Source organism: Anopheles stephensi, chromosome 2, assembly GCF_013141755.1.
Source record: "Anopheles stephensi strain Indian chromosome 2, UCI_ANSTEP_V1.0, whole genome shotgun sequence".
NCBI classification, from domain to species: domain Eukaryota; kingdom Metazoa; phylum Arthropoda; class Insecta; order Diptera; family Culicidae; genus Anopheles; species Anopheles stephensi.
Genome location: NC_050202.1, coordinates 44,397,338 through 44,415,598, shown reverse-complemented (window position 1 = coordinate 44,415,598; position 18,261 = coordinate 44,397,338). Strand labels below are relative to the sequence as shown.

Sequence of the window (18,261 nt, the reverse complement as noted above, 5' to 3'; positions counted from 1 at the left end):
ACGGCGATAAATGCAATCCGCGCACACCCCAATCTCATCAGTTGTCCGTTGTGTGTCATTGGGGATATTGGGTAGCGAATTGGGGTGCGTATCCCGGCAAACCTTTCACCTATAAAGAGGGCGTTCAGCTTCGGAAGCTTTTAAACAGCACCAATGCAGAACAAAAGTTATCTCAAATTGACATTTATCTTCTTGGTGCTGTAAAACCGAGGCACAAAAAGGGGGACTGTCAATAATGGGAGGCACAGCATCTGCAAGGAAGAAGAGAATCTTAATCTTGACTTCCCACTTCCCAAAAGTAAGGTGTAGGAATTTGGGCAAGAGTCGTTGACTTTTGGTGGAGCATACTTTCCAAAAAAAAAACAGACTTTATATGGAAAAGATTGCGTTACACTCGGTTCTGGGACTTTCGGGGTTGCTTGAATGTATTATAGCGAACATGTGGACACACGTTTGCGAATTCAAAATTTGCACGCGCTGTTCTCGGCCCCCTTTTGCTGCTGCTAATCTGCTCTAATCTGCCCCGATCGTTGGTTGTTGCCGCAGCCGGTGTGCTTGGTGCGGTGACTGTTGATGCCGCGTTCGTTTGAGTGTTAGAAAATGAGCTATCTATTATGAGCTTCCGTTTGTGACGCTGTGAGTTTATTATGTTTGGCAATGTTTTCTGATCTGCCCCGGTTCGGCGAGAGTGGAAGAACGACGGGGGATTTGAGCTTAAGCCAGGGTCGGGGCCCAGGTGCAGTGGGCTACGGAGGTAATTAATAACAGTTTAAGCTGGGCGAGAACGCGATTTTAACTGCCAATCAAATAATCTAAAATGATTGTGTCGGTATCGCTAATAGGCGCCGGGTGTCTCGGGTTTTGCGGTTCGGGCGTTTCTATTTTTTTGTGTGGTTGTTGTCTTCCATCGAGCCTACGCTCTAAATTCTCGCCGATACAGATTATGGCGGCAGCAACAGCAGCAGCATATTCGGTTTCGCTACGTCGCTACCAGTCGTCGAAGAACAACGTGCTTGACAGCCGTGGGGTCATCGGAATGGACGGAGTGCGAACAAACATTTGAACAGAGATTATTTGCATTCTTGTTGTGCGTGCTGTCCAGCATATAACACTAATCGTAATCCCTAAAGCTGACATGTTGATATGCAGCCGGGTGAGTAGCCAACGGTTGTCTTTAAGCAAGGCCACTAATTTTCGTGCAAGTACACTTGGGCACGCGTATCTCACTATCTCCAACTGGGCATTGAATTATAGAGGTTTTCATTTTAATTTTTAATAGCTACATAAATAAAACTTGCCAGAGGAACTCATCCTTCGGCGATTCTCGGCTTCAAACTTCCAACTCTCTGATAACTAATTGTTTTACAAACGTAGAATTATTTTACCATCCCCGAAATGCTCTTTAAATTTCAACCAAAGCTAAGCTGCTTTCAATCCTCAACCCTGTTTTAAGATAATACCGCTCTGAAGGTGCAAAAAGGGACAGTTTTTCCTTGCCTTCTCCACATTCCGCTTCCCCCCGGTGCTGCCGGATTACACGGTCCGGTGAACGGAAACCAAACAAACAAAAGATACTGCGACGGTCTACCAGCATCTTTACCTGGTACTCCGGCACAGACAGCGCGGGACGATACTGCGCCTGGAAAATGCAGTCGCTGGAGCCGTTGGAGCTTCGTTCACTTGAAAATTTCCCAAAGACACTTGCCCGGGGAGACAAAATTATGAAAAACCACCAGAGCAAAGAGCCGTCATTGTCCTCATCATCATCTTCACCATCATCGTCCTCGTTCGTCGTGTACAATAGCATCGCCCAACCGTGGCGAAGAAATCCCAAGAAGTAACCCTTACGGGATCTCCGATTTTGGTTACGGGGGTTTAAGCTGTGATGCGGTTCGGAACCGTCGGCAGGTTTTTGCAGGCTTTGGTTTGGTAGATGTTGGTTCTAAGAGTAGACCCGTGCCCGATCCAGCTTCTTCCCAACTTCTACCCGATTGCTTTGCCACGAGCTATTTCTCGTCTGTTTCGAATTATGAACTAAGCTCAAGTGAGCGCTCGGTTAATGTAGCGCGTGCTGCCTTACCCATAGAACGGTGGTGTGGACAAACGTGTGCTGCAAGGGTTATCATAGCCGGGGTCGAACTTTACCATTTTGCTGGATGGGCACCTTTTTCATGAAAACATTCAAACGAAGAAGCTTATTGTGTGGCGTTGAGTTGGAGAAATTACCATTTGTCTTTCGGTGGAGACGAAACTTATGCAGGTGGCCTCGGTTGATGCTTTCGTGGCCGGTAGTAAGATTTGCAGCAGTGCGGTTTAGTGCAGAGTTCTTCTGTACTGTAGTCTTAGTGGAAGACCAGAGCAATCAGCAACAAAAAGGGGACGAGGGTATGGGTCCTTAAATTACCTTCAAAGCGCTTTCATCTACTGTTTGTTCTTCAACAGGTTGTGGTCTTCCTGTTCCTTACAAAACATTAATGAAGTACAACGATACTCAAAACTGCCCGATAACTGCAGAGCAACTTATGTTTCGGTAGGCAATCCTTTAAAGATAAAACTGAATTTCACTTAATTGGCACGTAGCTTGTGTGTACGTGTCACAAAGTTCTTAGGTAAAGGTTTTTAAGATCATTAAGTTGTGAATATATTCCTCAAAATCGATTCCATTTGCCGATAAACGGTTGAACCCGCACAGCAGCCAACGTTTTGAGACGTGCACACTTAGAGCGATCTGGATTCCGCCGGGAATTGATAACTTGTTCCTTGTTCCTGTCCTACCGTGTAGATGTGCTTTATCTTGCCTTGTGAAATCATGCTGCACTGTTCTTCAGCGATGATTACTATAATTTAGCGTCGGTCCGCCCTCAGTTTTGATGTTGTTGGCGGCCCGTCCCGTGTGCCGTGGGAACCCGTTTACCCTTGGTGCGCGGTGCAAGTCCTCGGGAGCATTGACTTCTGCTGATGTGCGATACGATCGCAGAAATCGCTCGACCAATTTCTGCCCGCAAGCAAATCCAACTACCATTCGTCTGATTTTGTATGATGCACCTGGGGACGGAATATAAAGAAGGTGCATAAGAACTTTGCCAGCCCCTCAGCAGCTACGAAAGCAGCAGAAGCAGCCAAACGGCAACAAACAAAAAAACCGATCCCTTGATCCCTATCGAGCAGGTTTCTGATGAGTACGCTGGTTGAGCGCGCTGCCAAAGATTGATGTCGCCGTTCGCTGCTCTAGGCTACTATCAACTTATGCATTTATCCCGCATTTCATTTTGTATTTTATCCCATTCATTTACTCCCGGACCGGAAAGCCATTTTCTGTGGCATTGGGGAAAAACGAAGAGGGAACAGAATTTTGATCTTTATCCGCGCAAGCAAAATTTTTACACACCGGGCTAAATTATTTGCAATTTCAAGGCAAAATGCACTCCCTGCGTGTATTTTTGCAACGGGTGCGCTGCACTCCAATCTCCAATCTTCAAACTACAGAGGGTCATTGCTTGCGTCAGTGTGAAAGGCAAAGAAGCGATACATTATTCTGAATCGCCGGTGCTGTGGGTTCGGTTTCGGATGCCACGCATTTTCTCCGACGCCCGAACATCTCATCAATCAACTAACGCAAGCTTTGATGGCGGCCTTAATCCTTCCCGCCAGTATGTTTAGCTCATTCTGGTGCATGGGGAGTGATGACTGGAGGGTGGGGACGATGATGATGATGAAGTGAATGATGAGTGGAATTGGTGTAGTGTCCGGTGATTCGCAATGTGCAAAAGTTGCAGCGGCGTACGGTACGGTAGCAGTGCGGGAGTACTTGAGAAATGTAACCCATTGACGTCAGTGCGATATTCGGGCATCTATTTTAGTGTGCACTAGTTTCCGTAATGACTAGCCCGTCTAATACATTGTGAAGATTCCGGAGCTAATGTAATTATTTTTTTTTTTTATTGTAGAGTTATTCTTCTTCTGCTTAGCTTAGCAACCTGTATGGCCATGCCTCTGATGTCATCTAATGACTTACTAGATCTAATGAAACCACGTAGTTGGATAGTCAGTCCTCACTGCAGTGAAACGATCCGGATGGGATTCGATATCCGGTCCTGCCATGTGAAGATCAGCGACGCTATCGCCTACCCATTACATATTACTACACAAAAACTAATTCTCTGACAGCTGTCAAATATGTCACGTAATCTATAGATTTTAGAAGCGCCATCTATGTCTAAATAAGACATAGACTTATTTAGCCTTAACTGTTAGCATTACCGAAGAATTATAAGAATTTTCTTGAGGCTTATTGAGCAACGACACGATTTTTACCGATTAAATAGTTGAGTAGCTTGGCAAGGCACTTATTGATTCTATTATAGTCAAACTTTATGGTATTAAAGAGATTTCGGTTCGTGTTTTCTGATTAGACTCACATATTTTGAAAATTTGAAAAGAAAGAATTCAATTTCAGAATTCAGAATTTCATCACTCTCGTGAGAAAGTGAGAGATGAAAACAAAAATTTTGCCATCGGACACTGCTCACGATCAAGCCCCATTTTTTAAACATCCAAAACATTGGTTTCAGACGGTCCTGATGGCCGCCTTGAAATATTTCTATCCCGTTCTTCCTGCAAATTATCCAGTTCATCTTGAGCTACGTGGAGAAAGTGTGACAGAGTCTAGGTCTAGTCTCTAAGTTGGCCATTTCAAGTTTGGCCATGAGCAGTATCCAGACATGGATCGAACATTACTAGTGCAGCTCCGAAACCTTGTATATTGCAGCGAAATGGAAAAACATCCACGTAAAGCTGAAAGCAATTTTAAATCTTTTTATTCCATAAAGCAATTTCTATAGCTGAAAGAACCGGGCAGACCACAGTACGTTTGTCCACAAGTGTGCACTGCTGACATCTTCAGCCCCAGTTAGAGTGCTTAGCTCCGTTACTTTTTACCTTGCCAGGCTTAGTTTTTTTTTGTCTGTTACGCTCTACCGAAGCAAAGCAACATTACCTCTACGGCTCTCAATCAAAACATCATCAGTATGCTCTCATAAATCCCCACCCAAACCCGGAGCCGGCTTCACTACCAACTGTATACGACACCGTCGTCCGTCCGTCGTCAGCATACACACTGCACCGGCGAGTGCAATGAACGTTCGATTGGTGTGATGTTTCACCGTAAATATGATCGCATCGGTGCTCTGTGTGCCGCGCTACAACAACACCGCCTCAGTAGCAACTACAACAACGACGAAAAAACTTACAAATAAGCAGAATGAAAATCGAATCCATCGGTTCCGTTGCCATCACCCACTGGTGGCCATACTGTCGTCGTCGTCGTCGTTGTTGGAGAAAACGCACAGAAAGATGAGCAGATGAAATAAAATCGCTTAGCATAAATGGCTGATATTGCTGCCATCGGGCGCAGAGGGAAAATTGAACGTAAAAAGATGTCTAAACAAAAAAGAAGACACATGGAAATGAGTTTGCCGAAGGAAAATAGCAGCATTCATTCATCAGGAAAACGAAGAAATATGACGCCACGGAACGGAAAGGAACTTTGCACACCACACATAGACATCGGGACGTTTGGCATTCTCCGTTTACTACGTTATTAAGCTGCCGTTTCAGCAAATCGGAAGTCATCGGCCGCCGTGGTGTTTAGCACGTGAACGGAAGTATGCCGGCAGCAATGTGGCCAATGCTTCAGGTCGTCCCCAAGTGCTTTATTGGTGTATATTCAAACAATTATCTCGCGCTCTCTCCTTTAAGTCGGCTAGTTCTGGAGCTACCATTAGAAAATAGAACGATAAAGTATCCTCCTTTCAAGGAATCATTCAGGGTAACCTGCTGAAATGATAACACGTTGAAGGAAAATAAATCATTAAAATCCCAACTCATTTTCTATTCTGCGTCTAGGTGAGCATGCTTTTCTCGCTTCGTCATCACTTTGCAGCTGCGAGACAGTCTAGACTGCTCGAGACACAAAACAAATCTCTCCGGCGGCCCATTGTGTTGCGTTGCTGTTTGTTTTTGGCTCGCTCTGGAAAACAATGCGTCGCCCAGTTTTCCGAATGTCGTAAAAATTACACAATCCTAGGTCACGGCGATCGTAAACAATGGTCGTAACCCTTATGGAAATGAGAAGACTTTACAAACAAAGCGCCAGTCTTCGGTTGCTGACACAGAAGTAGGTGAATGAGAACATAAATCGACAACACTTTGCAACATATCCCTAGTTTACAATTCTAAAATGGAGCAGAGTTTACTTAAACGCAACCCAAGCTTACAAACTATACTTAGATGACAAACATGGGGCCGGTAAAAGTTTTGCCCGTTCGTCTCCACAGGGTTTCGTCACAGTTTGCTTATGTTTTTATATAAATAAACATGACGCTCTAGAATCTCCGGACCCCTTGCGACAACATAGGACGCATCTAAATCAATGATGGAGCGCTGCATATCTTCTGGAGATGGGTTTCCTTTTTTTTATCTTTGTCCTCCCCACGCTACACTCACCTCCACAATGATAGTTGAAGAAGCGCGTCACTGATCCAAACGATGATCGCGGCCCGATTGCAACGTACCATTCAAGCGTGTCGGTGGCGTACATAGCTCAGCATGCGTAGCGCACTACGCTCGCGGAGAATCGTTGCATTCTTCCACCACGCGTTCGGCAGCGAGATTGTGTGTTTTGATCGTTACAGCCGCTAAAGTGCTCCGGTTCAGTGCACCAGCCCGTGTGTGTGCGCCCGTGTCCCGCAGGAAAAAGGTTGTTCATTCAGCAGCAGTGCAGCAGATTGTATGTTTATGATGTTGAATCAGGCTGAATCACGCGCCACTTGCTGCTGTTGCTTTAAATTATGCTAAACGAAGCGATTACATCTGGGCGCGGCGTGGAGCAGTGTGTTGCGATGTTCTGGCGATGCGATGGCGCATGCTGACGAGGGCGGAACCAGTTGAAGGGGGATGGTGGGTTTTTCGCTTCCCCCCACGGAACTGATTTAGTTTGCTTTTTCGGATGCTGTATCTCTTGGCGAGGGAAACTTTACAGCAGAGGTGCTGGTAGTGGTAGTTTCCAGACAACTTGGCGTGTGACTTACCGGCGAGAATGTAGTTAATTTGGGCAAAGTTTGTTCACCCACCTGTCACGCTAACGGTTGGTTATGAAATGAAAAGTCTGCCTTATATTTATGTCGCTTTACAAAGTTAAATTAATAGCGAGAATTTTATTCTACCAACAATGGTGCCTATGATAACCTCCTCCTCCGTCATTTTGTTATGCGTATGGCGGCTAACTGGTGCAATTAGACTTATAAACATTCGTTTATTCATATAATTAAAAAAAATTAAATTTGATCGATTTGCTAAAGCAGTTAAAAAACTTGCTGTTTACAAGCCGCACGTGGAAATTTTGGTTCGAGTAATTCCGGTTTTTTTTGTCAATGTCGATCGCCAAAATTATCATGGAGATAAAAAGGAATGTTTGTGTCACAGAAGCAGAATAATGACATCTAGCTGCAAGTTTATAATGTGCCTTTGAACTTTTTTCTAAACGTGATGTGGAAGTTGTCAATTGTGTTGGAGTATGTATACCTGTGCTGATTTTACCACTGTATGTGTCTTCTCCAAAGTTTGACAGAACCCCTGACAAAAATGATCTATTTCCTCATCGAAGTCATCATAAACCTCGATGCATAATTTACATGCTCCATCAGGTATCGAAGCTGTACCGCCAACATACATAATACGTGACCCGTTTCTAGCATGTCCCATACGTGGTAAATGAACAGTACCTTGCTGATTAACCGCCCAGACATACACGGCGAGATCAAGTGCCGTGCAATGATACTAGAAGTGCCGAGTGTCATGCAGAGTTCATTCCGAGCGATCTCTATGGCACTCCGGTCTGTTTTTGTCTATGTTTAATTTCCACGGTTCAATTTCCACGCGTGCCCTCGGCGCACGCAATTCAATTGCAAAACATACAACCCCAAGCAGCACCCGCAGGGTGTACCTCCCGCGTTGGAAGTGGAAAGCTATTTATGATAATTGTTCACTCAGCGAAAGTTCTATTGACCAGCCCGGCAATTCCCGGGCCCCGGTCTCTCGCCCGACCGTGCCAAGGTTCGCACCGATTCGACATCACCACCATTGCTATACATTTTTCAAACACACAACACCTTTGCTCTCGAATCTCCAGCGCCCGCACTAAAATGCCACAAACTATTGCCGATTGCAGTACACGAACGTGAGTGCGGCGCGTAAAGGGCCCGACAGAGACGGCAATGGTTGGGCAGTGGTGGAGTTAGTTCATTTGGCAGCAAAGTACACAACATTCTGGCCACATTTCGTGTTCGTAAACATTTTGCCGGATTAATTATTAGTGTGGTGTCTTTCTTTCTTTTGTTCACTCGTTCTTCGGAAAAATCCCCCCATTTCTCCTCCCCCAGCAGACATTTTCCGATTCTGATCCAATCTCCCATGGCAAAAGTTGGGGCGCCACTTGCTCATCTTTTATTTATGAAGCTTACAATCGAACGATATAAACACACTCTCGCCCGCGCATGGTGTAGTGTTTCACTTCCGCCTACACTTTACACCCTTTATCACCTGCTCCCACCTTACACTTCCCACTGTTGGTTCTCCCGTCTCCTGGGTCACGTATATGCTCATTTTAGGGGTTGAAAAATTAAATGTAGAATTGATTTGCTCGCTACCGGCGGTATTCCATGGAACATTGGAACGCACGCACCTGTACCTTGATGCTTTTACTTTTTTTCGCACCTTCACAGCCCCATTCCATGGCACGATCGGCCAGATTCCATTGGTCATGTTTGAAATTGTTCGTTCGGATGTGTTTGGTGCTGGGCTGATTTTCCGTTCCTCGCACATTTATGCACGCACCGACCCAAAATCCATGACTTCTCTGCCGGTTCGGCCGACTGATTTCGGTGCCATTAATTGACGAATTCAACCCCCGACTGCTGGTCGGAGTCATGCTGCTAAGCGTATGTATGTGCGTGGTGCCAATTCCATGCACAAAATTTTTGCGGCAGCCCGTGATCATGGCAGCTATGCTGCAGATGGGAATTTCCGAAGCTATTCAACGGTATGGGATCGCAAATTATTTTTAATCAACAAGCAATGGCTTGAAACGGGGTTTCTGTTTTTCGATCATTAAAAGAGGATTTAATTTACGTCTCATTTAAACTGTTCCGAGTTTGCTTGCTTTGCTGCATTGCTTACGGTCGGATTACTTTTTCCTCGATTCCGGTACAGGGTTTTGCAAAATCACCTAGCGACATGGATTACACGGTGTGTGTGTGTGATTTTCGTTAATAAGCAGAATTACAAGGTAGCACGTAATGAAAGATTCGCAGGAACACTTTTCTAAATTTATCATAACACAGCCAGCTACAACAATTCGGTTAACTAAGTCACTAAAAAATGTTTTCTCTTTCGTTTGCAGATTAATTTATCACACCTAATCAACGAGATGGATGAATGAGAAAGGTAAGCAAGATCCTTCATTAAATATCAAAATAGCATAAATATCCGGAGGTCAACCCAAAAAACTTAACCCTGTTTGTTAGTCCTATTCCTAACCGAAAAACGAAGTGTCTGTACCTTATCAGAATTTATTTCACATTGCGTCCTTGATTCGGTCGCTTGCGTTCGTTAATACGGAAAGTCAACGTCTCAAGAGATAAAGGAAAAGCAAAAAAGAGGATCGCTTGAAAGTTTTCAATACAACCGATTAGCAAAACCTCCATTTGTCACCGAGGGCGCTGCCGGCTAATGGACAAACGACGAGCTGCGCTCTCAGATGATTAATGGAAACGTCTAATGGAACTGGACCGCCGGGTTAGCCAAAGAAAAGTTGAATATTAATTGGCTGCCAAGCGATGATGACAAATGTCTTAGTACTAATGACGCAATGGTACGTTTGGCACACTCTTCATACACAAACGCGCGCGCACAGTAGCTGTGTTGCGTGGAAAATCGCTCACTTTCTCTTTCTGGTGAGAAAAGTGTTACACGAAATTGTGCTGATTGGAAATTGACAGCACAAGATGGTGGTAGATAATACGTTAAGCAACTAAACTCTGATGCAAATCTAGAACAATCGGATTATGTGCTTTAATGATGTATTAGGGTCCGTGGGATCCCTGAGATGTCTATAAATTTGTAAAAAAATGCGATCTTGCAAGAAAACGTCCAGCAGGGTGATAATCTTGTTGTTCAGTTGGCTTCGCCTTGGCGTGAGATAACCTCGGAAAATCGCTCATACATCGGTTTGCCAACACATTTCATCCAAATCTCAATCTTCTATGCTAGCCACGATTTTTGGGGGTGGCCCTCTGGTAGATGCGACAGCGCCGCTGATCTTCACACGGCAGGGTCGGGGTTCAAGTCTCATCTGGGCCGTTTCCCCATAGCGAGGACTGACTATCCAACTATGCGGTAACAATAAGTCTAGTAAATCAAAAATAGCAAACTTGACCTAAAAGGTCATGAGGCCAAGAAGGTATGAGAAAAAGAAGAAATTGATAATCATCAACCAATACTTTACAGGGACATTTCAATAAAAGGTTTTGATTCCCCTGACATCTGAAGTTGCTTCCGTATCAACTGGCTTTGCTTGCCATTTCATCTAAGAAGCCTGCCATAAAAATGGATTGCCTTATCAACTGAAAACCCCTGTATAACGGCCTGTATCAATTGTCGCGAATCAATTGCCGTTTGTTATGTACTCCACATTATTTTACTACTATCCCTCATACTAATTCCTCCTTATAATTTCCTATGAGAATCATTTACACACATCTGTGTGATTATTGTTGATGTTGTGATCTGTTGGACCAAGCCAAGTACCAATTGTTGTCCTATTGGATCAAACAGAGATTCGATTCTTCCAAAGATTTTGAAAGGAAATGCGAAACATGTTCTGCAACAAATATCCTTTTAGCAATGACTCAGCATGCTGATGTACCAGAAGAAATCTGTCAAACCAATGAACTGTTGACGATAATTTCTTTCTCTGATAGTACTCATTATTCCTGCCCGGATGGCAACGCATTGCGGCTTCATCAATTCTCAAGTTCTGCCGGCTATACTACACACCACCGCACGCACTTGCTCGTGCCATTAAGAATCTAAGCTCTCTACCATCGAAATGTCTCAAGGAGCATCGAGCGTGTGTGGAACGCAAATACGCTCGCCTACCTTTGAAAGTAACAAATGGAATGAATTAATTTACCCAATACACCTTACACTGTCGTGTACAGTGTCGTGAAATACCGTGCTTAAAAGACGACACCCTATCGACACCTTTCAATCACGCCCAGGCCCGGTACACAAACAGATCCTTCAGCCAGACTTGGGGTCGTCCACCACGTGTGTAGTGCACGAAACCATGCGCTCGTTCTATACGTGTGTGTGTGTGCATATTGAATGCTTGCCAGGTGCCAGTAGATGTAATTGAGCAGAACTCTACTGAAAACGATTGGTTATTTATCACTCGACGGTGAAATATTTGATTTGATTTGCTTGAATAGAGTACAATCGATGCCAGAGACGGAGTAGAACAATGTCGTTTTGCATGTGGTATTGTCTTTGTTGAGAAATTTTTGAGGTACGTGTGCGTTGGTGGCCTAGGTTTCCTAGGTGTATTTCCTAGGTGATTTAGTCAGAATAAATTTGATTAAAATCTTGTTTTAAACACAATGCTTTGCGATATTTAAAATATGTTTCTTACAGGTTTTGAGGGTGCTGATGGACTTAGCTAAAGCTTCATTATTCCTAGAGTTTTAAACTCATAAACTCTGTCCAAACTATGTCCGTAACTACCAAACCTGGTTAGATGTTGTATATTCTGTTTTGCAATCATCTTAATTTAGTAAAATGTTTCCATCTATCAATATTCTTAATCGGTTTTGCTGCATCGATCCAATTTATATCCCATGGGTAGTTTCTGTGGCACGTTTGAATCAGACACGCCATCACTCCTCGCCGACGCCTTCTTGCCACTCACAATAACTGATGAGTTTGTTTGAATGCACGGTCTTGTCTAGACCGTCCAGGAACACATTTTCGCTTCCATATTCGCACACGCCAAAAGCAAGGATCAATCCATCAAAATAGTCAGCACTTCCACCCTGTGTCCCACGCTGATGTTGCCCTGTTACCGATTCACTGGGGATACCCTACCGAGAAGGCGTCCCCATTGTACGTCCGCAAAGAATTTGGCAACCTTCGTTCTGCCGCCGAAGAAAAGCGGTATAAATTAACTGGAAAATAAATCTGTTTACCTGTCGGAATGGAGGATGAGGACCGGTCGTAGACGTTTCCGTTTTTGGCGTCGCGCACGTCACCGGCTATTGACCGGTCTGCGGGAAATTCACTTCGACGTAATATCCCCAAAACCCCGGAAGGGGTTCTTACTGCTTCTCTTTCTCTCTTGGGCTCCCTCAGCCTCTAATCTCTTCCTGTCGGTCCCAAAAAACGGCTTCGGTAGACTGATGTTGATACACTGAAACTTTTGTTTCGTCACGCCCCGCAACGCAGCGCGAACGCGAAAGCGCGAAACAACGGTGTAGAAATTTGTGTTTACCTTCCTTTTTTTACTGCTGGTTGGTTGGTGGTTGTTGTTGTTGCTGCCGCCTACCCACCCACTTTTCATTTTCAATATTATTTCGCCCGGCTCGCCATCGGTTGTCGTTTCGGTGGAAGCGGTTTTTCCATTTTCCATCCCGTGCACATCATCATCAATTTTCGTTATATTTCAATCTAGCCCCGAACGTGCTACCGCAAAGGAATTGGAGTTTATGCAAAACTGGTTCGTTCGACCCTGGGCCCTGGAAAAAGTTTGTGCCGAATAAAAACACGACCCACACTCCGCCGCCATTTGCCACCGTGAAGCGGAATGCTATATGAATGAGCAACTGGGCCAAAATCTCCTCCAGGGATATTATGGGAAATTTAAATCTTGCCTGTGTGCAATGATCTTGCTCTCTCCCTCTCACACACACACACTCGCGCTAACTGGATGTTTGTAATTTTTCAAACATTTCGCCCACGACGATGTAAGGAAGCTAATGATCGTCATATCTTGCTTAATCCTGATTACATATCAGAGACAGTTTATCTTTGCTGGAGTTGGAGCCATAAACAGAGCCACCGATTGCTGGAATTCAGCATTCGTTGTATCCGAAGAAGGGCGAATACGTTGGGGATGTTTTTATTTCTTTTTAAGTTAACGCACTAATGTTATCATTACATTTCAATTGAACGACACAGGATGTTGTTTGCGTTTCATCCACCTACAATTAACTACCTTTCCGTGCTTAAGGTATCCTGGTGAGCTAGGAGGACGATAACAGAAAAATAAGGTTTTTTTGCGAAAAACACGTCATTCAATGTCAAAACCACCCCATTCGTGTTTTTTACCTAGTTCTTGGGAAAATATATCTTTAAAAAGGGGTTTACCTTTTCATAATTCACACGATAAGGGTATGGCACCGAACAGACGAACGAAGCAATGGCCAAATTCAGCTTTCTTGCAGCCCACGGTTACAGAAATTGTGTTTGTGTATTACTCTACCGTAAATATATTTAGATATGTTTTGATAGACTCCTTGGCAGGCAGATTCTTTTTTTTTTCGTCCCGTTCCTTTCAAGCATCGACAGCTTCTGTCAACAACGCGCTTCCATTCGGCGGGGCACCAGCAAGGACGAGCAAATCTTATCCGTTTTTGACGAACTCGTTCTCGCGCTGATGTTTTCCTTTTCGCCGGAGGGTTTGCTTTTCGAATGAGACTCGGCTTAAATCGGAAAAGCCAACACTTGCCATAAAACCATTTGACAATGGGACGAGAGTTTTCTTTCTGACGGGAAATTCTAGCCGTGTACGGTATGATCGTATCTCGTTCGAAAGCACGGAGCATGGCGGTGATGTTATGCAACGATCTTGTTGTAACACCGTTTGGCGTCCGATGGGAAAATTCTCACAAACCATTTGCACAGCATTCCCGGCATCGATGGAAGAATATTGCTAGTTACTCGGGAAGGGCAAAGACTATTCACGCTGTGCTTAATTCTTCCACATTCCACCAACGAATTTTCCAACCATCTCTAGCATCTGGCTTCGCTCGCTTGGCCAGCTTATGATTCTCCAGCTGCAGCACAGACTCGAGACAAAAGTCCATTGAAGAACATAAAAAACCTGCCCCAAAAATCCACTCCACTTCGGGCAGGGTCCGGTACCGAGGCTAGAATTGAAATTCAAATCGGATAAAATTTTAATTAATCGATGTAAATTTAATCCTCTGAATTTAAAATATTGTTACCAACGCCAAACTCTGACCATCAGGCAACCGCATCCTGCCGAAAGAATTGTACCGTACCAACTCCACAGCGGATGGAATCACAGATAGGTGCCAATGGTTTCCCGATGAGGGACGGGCTTCGGTTCGGACATTTATCTCATGCATACTTTCAGCATGGCGGTGAATGTGTTTATTTATGGCAGGAATTAGAACCATCTGGCCAATGGAGAAAGTATGTTGGGCAGTTGGACCCCAGCTGCTGCTACTGGAACGAGACCTTCCACCATGTCCGCTGGGTGTGTGAATATGCAGCTGCGCATATATGGAGCACCGAAAGGGATGTAAGGATTAGAGTGCGGACAATGGAACACAATGGCGCATATGGGGAGCGGGAGTACGCTTGCCAACATTTTACTCTTGACGAACGATTGTCCATCGATGGCAATATTTCGTTTGCGGTGGTACGGTGTGGATTAAATTTATGTCCATGAAAGCACGCCGCTCTTCTCCTTTTGCCGGTAGCATGACGTGGGTATTCGGACATTCGAAACAAATGCCAACTACAGTGGCAAAGGTGCAAATACGGTAGTGCATCTATTTGTGATGCTCCTGTAGAAGTCTCGCCGCTGCATACCCTACAGCAGGGCTAAATCGTTTGACCTTTCGCTTCAGATCAACACGAGCTAGCAAACCGAGCTAGCGCCGATATATAGAACTCGTCGCTGGACTACATTTACACATCACCGCAGTCACATGCAATCCCGAAGGAAACACTTACCCACGGGAAGATGTATGTGGTTTACTGAGAATAATGCAATGTGCCACCAAAATCCTGAATTATGAAGTTACCGGACAATGTTGTAACTCCCTTAATCTTAAAGCCCACAGAAACCACGTTTGAAGCTGGCTTCAAATTCAAAGACCCACAGCTGGTGTGGTGATTGAACATGGACACTACCGTGGCTTAGAAGGGTTTAAATTTGTAATTCATGGTTGTGAGGGTTTTTTGAGAAGAAATCCTCGAACGCTTCTAAGAAGGGCGAGATGCTTCGCAACCGTTAGAATTCGGAATGGAGATAAATCTTTCTTGTCTGTGGGGTGCCGCAAATTCGGCGGAAACGCCGAATCTCTCCAGGTTCAGCTACTTCACGTGTTTTGTTCATAAAAAATGTACCTCCATATGAGTTAGGCCAAATACAATCAGCAAACATGCCTTTTGCGCCGAGAGATAGACTGTAAGTATCTCTTCATCTTTGTGTAAGTGTCTACTTAAGATATGAGTCAATAAGCAAAACAACCAGAAACGTTCCTCTGTGTTTGTGCGTGTGAGCCTGTCGCTGGGAGTAAGGACTTGCCAAGTTGCCATCACAAATTTCCCAACATGTTTTTCTCTTTGTGGTAAAGAGATCTGCCTTATTAGATAAAGCAATTCAAACCTCCCGAAGTATGCTTCCCGAGCTCTCATAAATCTACGGCATGCCAGCCAAGTGGGATTGGAGGACCAACCAGCACCAGCATCTCCAGCGCTTTTGCTGGTGCGTTTTGCCTGTCCCATATTTCTCTCTCTGTGTGTGTATCTTCGAGCGCACCAAAAATTGAAGCACGGTTGGAAGCTTTTGAAGAATGTCGGAATTTATCAATCATATGCGTGCGTCCCCACTTGGTTGGTCCTTCGTAGGGACGACGGGACGTTTTATTTTTCCTCTTACTACTGCAAGGCCGTACAAAAAAAGGTTGGTTGATCCTGGCAAACCACTCGTTGATGTGCGCGTTGATGGTGGCGAGAGCCTTAGCCTGCCGGTAAAATCCCTTAGCCCCAAATCAATTCTCATATCAGCAAATATTCGAAATGATAAAATTTGCTTTGCATCAATCATCGGGGGAGTTATTTCCACCTCTTTTTCTGTCCCCGATTTCGTTTTTTTTTTTGCGGTACAGGTGATCTTCTGGAGTTCTCCACGATACCCAAGCTTACCAAGAAGTAGTTAAAAGTCAGTTTCAAGCAAGTGCCACACAGGAGGAACCGACTTTTACCGTAATCTTTTTCGGGGTTTCGTTCGTCTCCGAACGGTTGAATTGTTCTCTCGATTCATGTTCCACGTGTGCGGATCCGGAGTCGGTCGGTGAAGTTTGACTGCAGTCAAATCCTTGCATTTCCGACCCTCGAAAGTACGGCACGTGACATCGCTTTTCACGTTTTTTTTTTTGTTCAATCCAATTGGAAGGATATCGCTATGAAAAGCAATCTTGACTCTTCTTGATGGTTTTCTCTGTCTCGCCCGTTTCGCTTCGCAAGTAGTCCTATTGAGATAGTTTGGTAGTTGGTAGAGCAGGTAGATATTCAGGTTCTTTTCAACAATTCGACAACCTTCTCGGCTCGGCTGCAAAACGGTAGTGTGTGATATTTTTCCTTCGCTTTTTCCGAAGTAAGTAAACATTAGATCTACATTTGAAAGGGTAAAAGTTCAGGACGATGACGTGCGGAATGAAAATTTCATGCGATTCCCTTTCTCATTTCAGTTTGTATAAGAGAACTGATTCGATCCATGACGATATCAGTGCTCACACACAGGTACATTGTTTTGCGTGGTTAAAGTTTTTCTACTCGTTTTGTTCGGTGCAATGATTTTGTTAATAATATTTTCCTTTCCGTCACTCTACACTTGACTCGTATACATAAATAATTCAGTCCACTTTTTCGGAGACGTCACTGTAGCAAACCAGGACGAACAATCTAACGGCACAAGAAATTTTTCGTGAAGTATTTAACGCAACAACAGAAAAGAAAACCCTCGATTCCGATTCAGAGAGATCAGTAGCACGCAGAACCACTTGAAAACTACAAACTCTCCACAATGAGACGGCAAAAGGAAAAGCTTAAACTCCCATCTCCTGAAGCTCCCCGTGAGGGGTTCAAAATCATCATTTTGAGAAGAAATTTAAACTTGCTTTCGTCGGCAACAAACGGTTGCGACTTTTTGGCCGACTGAAAATGATATGCAAATTAAAATCCTTACCCTGTGGGTACTTTCTTACCTCCTACTCTGTCCGACGCCGAGTGTGGCACTACACATTGACCGAAGTTCATCGAGGTGGGATGATGGGTTAAAGCGAACGGTAGAAGTGAGGACAATTTTCCGAAGAAAATCCAACCTCAACGAGCTCTCTGGTCCGTCCACTTGCTGCTTATGCCAAAGGGTCGTCTCGAAGGATTTACTCGAATGGCAGAAGAGGTCCAAGATGACTGGAAGCAAAATAGCATCACGTCCTCCCGGCATCCGAAACCATCCATCCAATTCGTGGCCAGTGTGGCCATACCCTGTGAACACGCACCGCACCTTCCAGCAATAGCCCGAAAGGACAATGACGATATAAGCGCATAACTTTGGCTTACACACCGGCTCCCTGCACGAGCACTTCGGCGAAACAAATTAAAAATGCTTACCCTTAGCTGGGGAGGAAAAAAAATCCTACTCCTGTAAAGTTTGCACTGAGCCGCAGCAGGGCAGCAAAAACGGTTCCGGTTTTTGGGGTTCGCTTTTGTTTGAAAATATTTATATTGTGAACATAGTTTTACATTCTTTCTTGCCATTGAAGGAATGGTAATTGCAGCCTCCAGGAAGCCAACATTTCAGATTATTTGATTAACTGTCAAAGTTTTCGTTTGTGCTTGAAGTGCTGATTTAAGCCTCTATAATTTACTTATATTTACTCGAGTTTGGAAAGCATTTGGGACTAGCCAACTTTAAGGATTAACAAAGCATTAAGCCACCTATGTGTATGAGTCGCTGCAGCTATTCATCCTAACATCCTGCCTGCTTCAATATACAAACATGTCGTTGCTGTTGGGGCCGTTTTTTCCATCTGCCAGAGAATCTCATTTATTGGTGACATGAGAACAAGAAGTTGAGGCTCGTTCGTACATTCCGCATGCAGTTTGCTTGCA

At 44.4% G+C, this 18,261-nt stretch overlaps 1 protein-coding gene across 4 annotated transcripts in view; it reads left to right on the top strand.

Annotated features, from left to right (window-relative positions):
- The window catches only part of LOC118505873 (alpha-mannosidase 2), a 102,472-nt gene that overhangs the window by 24,597 nt on the left and 59,614 nt on the right, over nt 1-18,261 (top strand). For 3 of the 4 annotated variants that reach the window (XM_036042300.1, XM_036042296.1, XM_036042299.1), the window contains one exon: nt 9,458-9,501. The gene's annotated coding sequence lies outside the window, so the exon portion shown is untranslated. Of the gene's footprint in view, nt 1-2,442; nt 2,531-9,457; nt 9,502-18,261 lie in introns of all 4 variants that reach the window. The other variant, XM_036042297.1, reaches the window with a different exon arrangement.